General features: G+C 33.5%; 1 long non-coding RNA gene across 1 annotated transcript; it reads left to right on the forward strand.

The window, feature by feature from the left end:
* The first annotated feature begins 653 nt into the window (after positions 1–653).
* On the forward strand, positions 654–5,777 carry LOC127717246 (uncharacterized). Its single transcript, XR_007989158.1, has 3 exons — positions 654–735; positions 5,219–5,314; positions 5,640–5,777. It is a non-coding gene; the product is annotated as an uncharacterized LOC127717246 (long non-coding RNA).
* Positions 5,778–6,452: the final 675 nt, after the last annotated feature.

The raw sequence follows: 6,452 nt of genomic DNA on the forward strand, positions 1-6,452 counted from the left end.
AGACAACAACTCGACAAGAGAACAGCCGAAGGCCACCAATGGGTCTTCAACGAAGCGAGAAAATCCCGCACCTGGCGGTGGTCCTCAGCTGGCCCTTAATACAATTGTTTACTAGTTCAGTGAAAATGGACGTCACACTAAACTCCAAAACGGGTTGATGTAATATTTGAAGAAAAAATATATAGATAGGGGAGAAACAACCCAGCAGGCACACAACGTTGAACCAACGTTGAAAATATGTTGAAATATGGTTGTAGCGTTGATCAACGTAAAATCAACGTTGTATCAACGTCAATCCTATCAACGTTTAAATCACGTGGTTGAATCAACGTTGATTTGTGGTTAAAAATATCAACGTTGAACTGTCAACGTTGAATCAACATTGAATTTAAGTTAATGCTTTCAATGTTTTGATAGGTTGAAATTATAACGTTGATAAAAGGTTTATTTAAGGTTGATGACTTTAAGTGTCGACCGATATTTCATGCCAGATGAGATTGAATCATTTTATATATATACAACTTTGCAAGAATTATTGGGAATAAATGTTAATAATTTGGAATTATGTTGCATGTGTATATAAATCTTCAAATTTACACGATAAGAGCAAATGAATTAACTTACGCGAAAGAGATTTTTTTCTAATTTGCGCATGCGTATGAGGCCGACATTTCGAATTTATTTGCGCCAATATGATTACCACAACAAGTTAACAGTTGCTCGAAGCAGTGCAAAGTAAGTATAATTTTCATTCATTGTTTGCTTTAATAAAAGTTATATGATAATTTAATGTTAACAGTATTGTAGCTGTAATTATTCGCTGTCCCCGCAAGTATGGCAAATCATTATAACCCCTTTTTTGAAGTTCACCTATGTAATCTCAAACTCGATATTTTATATGTTGATGTAATTAAAAGTCAAAGATTTACAACGGATGGCATTCTTGACCTTGAAATACATTTAAAACAAACAAATTATTTTCTCTGCATCAGAATAGATGTCACTCACAGCATGTATTCCGAAGATTTACTAATCATGTGAAGCAATACGGCGGATAAGAAACACGTGTGACCATAACAAATTAATACACAATCTGACCAATACTCTAGTTCAGGGAAACAATGCGCATGTGCAAGATCGATCGTGATTTTGCGTTATCGACTGATTAGATACGAGATTTGATGAACTGGGGGCATTATCAGTTTATTGATTTATAAGATCGGCATCGTTATTACTGTAATCAGATTATTTATAAAAAGTGGTTGATTACACTGACAGATTAAAACAGACTATTTTGACTGTTATATGATAATTAATCTTAATTACAAAAGAAACGGTTTGATATGTCACCTGACTTTGCGTGTCACCTTCACGCAAAAATGGACAGATTCATGCTGTGATGTTCACTTAGCAGATATATTCAACAAGTTACGGGTGCTATTTCATTACCATATCTTAGGTCATAAAAATAAAAGTCAATCAACACCTAGGCCATATGGTATCATGAAGTTTTACCTTAAACTATGTATCTCACCAGGCGACAGTTAGACAAAATTAATATACCCTTAATAATTATAATCATGTTCTGACAGTTACCGTTAAAACATATGTTCAAAATACTAGCCCTGATTGCATGCGTGTATTAAATTTACATAAAGGTATCGTGCTTAATTCAAATGCATCAGATATTGACAATTTTGAAAGGAGGGATCTGGGTCGTTCAGCATTTTATCTTGTCTTATCGTGAAGCATACATAATATAGTATGCAGAATATCTAATTAATTTCAATGAGATTTTATAAGATCTTAAACAGAATAAAAGATACTTTATATATTTTTTTATATCTTCAGAAAGTAAATTTTCACACATATATATAGTTTGGCATTTGATTACATACTTTGAATGAACAGTTCTGTTGTATATTTATTTTTGTGTCAGAAAATTCACGTTAATAGGTAGAAAAATGATAATAAATGTGAAAAAAAATATTGTTATATTACAATTAATTTAGAAAAAAGTACACCCCCCCCCTAGACAAAAAAAAACAATGATTGTCGTCGAGTCGAAAGCAAGGAGATCTTCAAGATTTATGAGTGAAATAACTGCCTACTTGGATCTTTTGACATACTTCTTTGTTTTTGACAAGCTTGAGAAATTTATTTCGCGAAAGCGAGACTTGGCGATCCTAGATTCCGTCGTCAGCGGTAACGCCGGCTGCGTCAGCATTTAGGTTCAGTCTGTGGTTAAAGTTTTGTTTAACATCAAAATCTTTGTCAAACATAATGGAATTTCGGGAAATTGGGACAGAAGCTTCTTTATGACCAAAATACAGTATCCAGGACAAAATTTTGCAAATATTTATTTTCATTTTTCCGTATTTTATTACTAAATGGACTTCGTTTTTCCTTAACAGTTAAATTCAGGTTTTGTCTAAGGTTAAAGTTTTTCATGCAGTCATCAATAACCGTTTTGTTTAATCGTCCAGTTGCAAGTTAAATGCATATCCATGCAGGTCAAGATCATGATAATGATATATGAATGTTGAAACTGTTTTGTTCTACATTGCGCTTGACTTTTCACTTGTTTGTTCAAAATGCAACAGTCCGAGTAAAGACATTGTATAGCTTATTAGTGGGTGTGGCTTTTTTCTAAGAGTAATTAAAATTCCATACGACGAACTGTACATAGCTGTTTGTTTTTATGGGAACTTTTTTATTATGGGTTGAACAAGGAACGTATATACTATTCCAAGGTTAAACGATCAGACTATTTATACAATATTGATAACATAACATTTATGAAGCCATGGTTATAGTTTATTGAATACTTCGCATAATATCAACTAGCTTTGTGTTATGACAAGAAACAACTTTTCAAAAAGCTCCGTTTTACATGACAATCATATGGTTTAAACTGTTTATCTATATCCGACCGACACAAGCCAAAGAGAATAAATTATGCAGTGTCACCGTTGAATGATATACTGTTTTGGCAATTAATGCCATTACGTCAGCATGTATCAGGAAATTATTCTCAATCTCCAAAGATGATATTTCTGCACATAAACTTCCTCGAAGTTCAGGGACTTGTAGACCCTCGTTCCTTCTTTATCAAAAATTTCGTTTTGGTTATTTGCAAGGTAAATTTCAAGTTTCCTTCAAATTTCTTTCCCAATTTTCTCCCGTTATTTTCAAACACTATAGGTCTCGAAATTCTAAACAATATTTTTTTTACTTTAATAAACATAAACATAAACCAAAAAACAGATGACACTCAACGACTTCACAGGTAAACGGGAAAGCGGCGGGCATCCTTAACATCGAATATTGATTTAGACCAAATGACTTTGCCCCCAGTTCATCCAAATCTCGCATATTCTCGCATGAATTTTAATTAAACGCTTGACCCACTCAGAATTCTAGGTCGCGAACACGCTTTCCCTGAACTAGAGTATTTCAAAGTGGTTTATTTGATACTGAGTTATGATAAAGTCGAAATAGATGCTTGTTCAATTGACCGTACTGGATTATTACAGCCCAAAATATTCAAGGAAATAGACAATATTCCTTTAGTTTTAATATCTAAACATAACCCATATGCATGTGTACGTAAAATTTAAAAAAGACGTATCACGTCGGAAAGACTTGAATTTATTGCAGTTTGAAGAAGAATGTAAACAAAGGTTCAAAGTTGAATTACTGCTTGAGTATAGCAAATTAACATGCTGAAAATATTAATTGATGAAATATTTAAAAATAGAATGAAATATATCAATAAAATAAATAATCCATGAATAATATTCATTTTGAATTATATGAAAGTAAATAAACTCATCATTAATACCAGGATTGAAATTTTGTATTTGCGCCAGACGCGCGTTTCGTCTACAAAAGACTCATCAGTTACGCTCGAATCAAAAAATGTTAAAAAGGTCAAATAAAGTACGAAGTTGAAGAGCATTGAGGACCAAAAATTCCTATAAGTTTTGCCAAATACAGCTAAAGCATCTTAAGGTGACCACCCAAAGCTTTATCTGCCGAAACGCGTTGTTTTATGGGTTTTATACCAACAACATAGGCGGGTCCCCCCTTTTGTGGGAAAAAATTAGTTGATTATAAAGGGATTCACTGAAGCATGACTGGAGCGGGCCCCCTCTTAGGGCAGTCAGTGGGCCAACCCTTATGAAAATTTCGGGATCCGCCACTGAACAATATGAGTTGCTGTAAAGATCTCGGTGCTTGTAGGGCATTATTGTATCTCAAGATGAGAAACTGTCAAGATCTCGGTGCTTGTGAGGCTTTATTTTATCTCAAGATGAGTGACTGTCAAGATCTCGGTGCTTGCGTTGCAATATTGTATCTCAAGATGAGTGACTGTCAATATCTCGGTGCTTGTGGGGCATTATTGTCTCTTAAGATGAGTGACAGTCAAGATCTCGGTGCTTGTGGGGCATAATTGTAAGTCAAGATGAGTGACTGTCAAGATCTCGGTGCTTGTTGGGCATTATTGTATCTCAAGATGAGTGACTGTCAAGATATCGGTACTTGCGGTGCAATATTGTATCTCAAGATGAGTGACTGTCAAGATCTCGGTGCTTGCGGTGCAATATTGTATCTCAAGATGAGTGACTGTCAAGATCTTGGTGCTTGTGGTGCATTATTGTTTCTCAAGATGAGTGACTGTCAAGATCTCGGTGCTTGTGGTGTATTATTGTTTCTTAAGATGAGTGACTGTCAAGATCTTGGTGCTTGTGGTGCATTATTGTTTTTCAAGATGAGTGACTGTTAAGATAAAACAAATTTAAAATGCCATTAGCTTATTGTGAGATCTTCAAACTATGATTTAGGATTAAAATTAATTCTAAAGCCCTTGGTCCCAGAGGCGAACCTTTTGAGGGAAAAAATTGGTTGACTGTATAAGAAATCACTGAAGCATGACTAGAGTGTGCCCCCTCTTATGCACTCAGTGGACCCCCTTATAAAAATTTCCGGATCCCCCACTGATTCGAGAATCTTGTTGGATTCTGCAGGACAAATTTCCCTTAATGCTACAATAAAAATAATTGAACTTGAAGATTTTCAACCAAATTGTGAAAGGTTTTGGAAGTCCAAATTTTGTAACCGTTTCACACATATGAAAATTTATTTTTCTTTTTCAAGTTATAGAAGGAGTTGTGACAATTTGGAAATGCTGCACTTAAAAGTATATTTTTTGTAGATGTCTTCACCAATAAATCCATGTCTGAAAAATACATGACGGGTAAAAAGAATAAACATGCCTTTGGTGGTTCAAGCTTTTTTGAAATAATACGAGGTGAGTATTGAAATATATATCATTGTTTTCCACATTAAAAATTGTGTGGGATTTTGTCATAATTTCTTTTAAATGTGCTCTAGTATCATTGTCTACTAAAATCTATAGGTTTTTTTGTATTAAAAATTATTTTTTTTTATTATATCTGAACTCAAGTTTAAAAAAAGGACATGGTTGTTCTCAATAAATATTTGAAAAAATAACAATATTATTGCACAGAGATTATTTTTTCACATATTAAAGTAGTGATCTTTATTTGAGCTGCAAAATAATATTAACCTAGTTATGATAAAGATAGTATAATATGTTTTTTTTTCTGTTGCAGATGCTATAGCTACAAGTCACAAATGTGCAACATGGACAACAATATGGAACTAGTGTGCAATATACCTAAAATACGCCCAGAAATATCGGGAATGTGTCTAGCAAAAGGATAAACATTTTAAATAAAATTAAGTATTCAGTTTGTGTTTGTTTGAAATTATAAGATGCATATGTGAGCAACATGTTATATAATACTGTTTTATGTCACAAACATATTTTGTGTATGAACAAACATGATCCTGTCTATTATGAAAAATGAAAGTACAAAAATGTATGCCAACTGACACTACAATAAAGTTTAAGATTATCTATGCCTGGTATGGTTAATAAGTTGTGCCTGTTCTTCTTGTCAAGTCTTGTATCATAAACACCAGATTCAGAAGTGAGTGGTCTCATTACAAGTATAATAATTACCAAAACAAAGGGAATGACTTATTTTCCACCTAATCATAAAATTTAGATAATACAAAAAGGGAAATATTGGAACAGGCAGAAATCTCCTAACTAATGAACTCTGCAACAGACTACATGTATATCAACCACCGACACATGACTACTACCATTTAGTACATATAGTTTTGTGAAAGTTTTATTACACATATACTGGCACTGATGGATCTAATAAGTGGTAATGATTTCAGCTGTTGACAACACACAATTAAACCAATGTTCAAAATCATATTCTCAACATTGACCACATTTCGAGATTCAACTTTCATTAACGTTAAGCCTAAAAATTTCGACCTGGGCCCAAATCCTACCTATTTTCAACATACACTGACCACAGTTCATTCAACATTCGACAGGTTTTCAG

Source organism: Mytilus californianus, unplaced genomic scaffold (assembly GCF_021869535.1).
Source record: "Mytilus californianus isolate M0D057914Y unplaced genomic scaffold, xbMytCali1.0.p SCAF_92, whole genome shotgun sequence".
Lineage (NCBI taxonomy): Eukaryota > Metazoa > Mollusca > Bivalvia > Mytilida > Mytilidae > Mytilus > Mytilus californianus.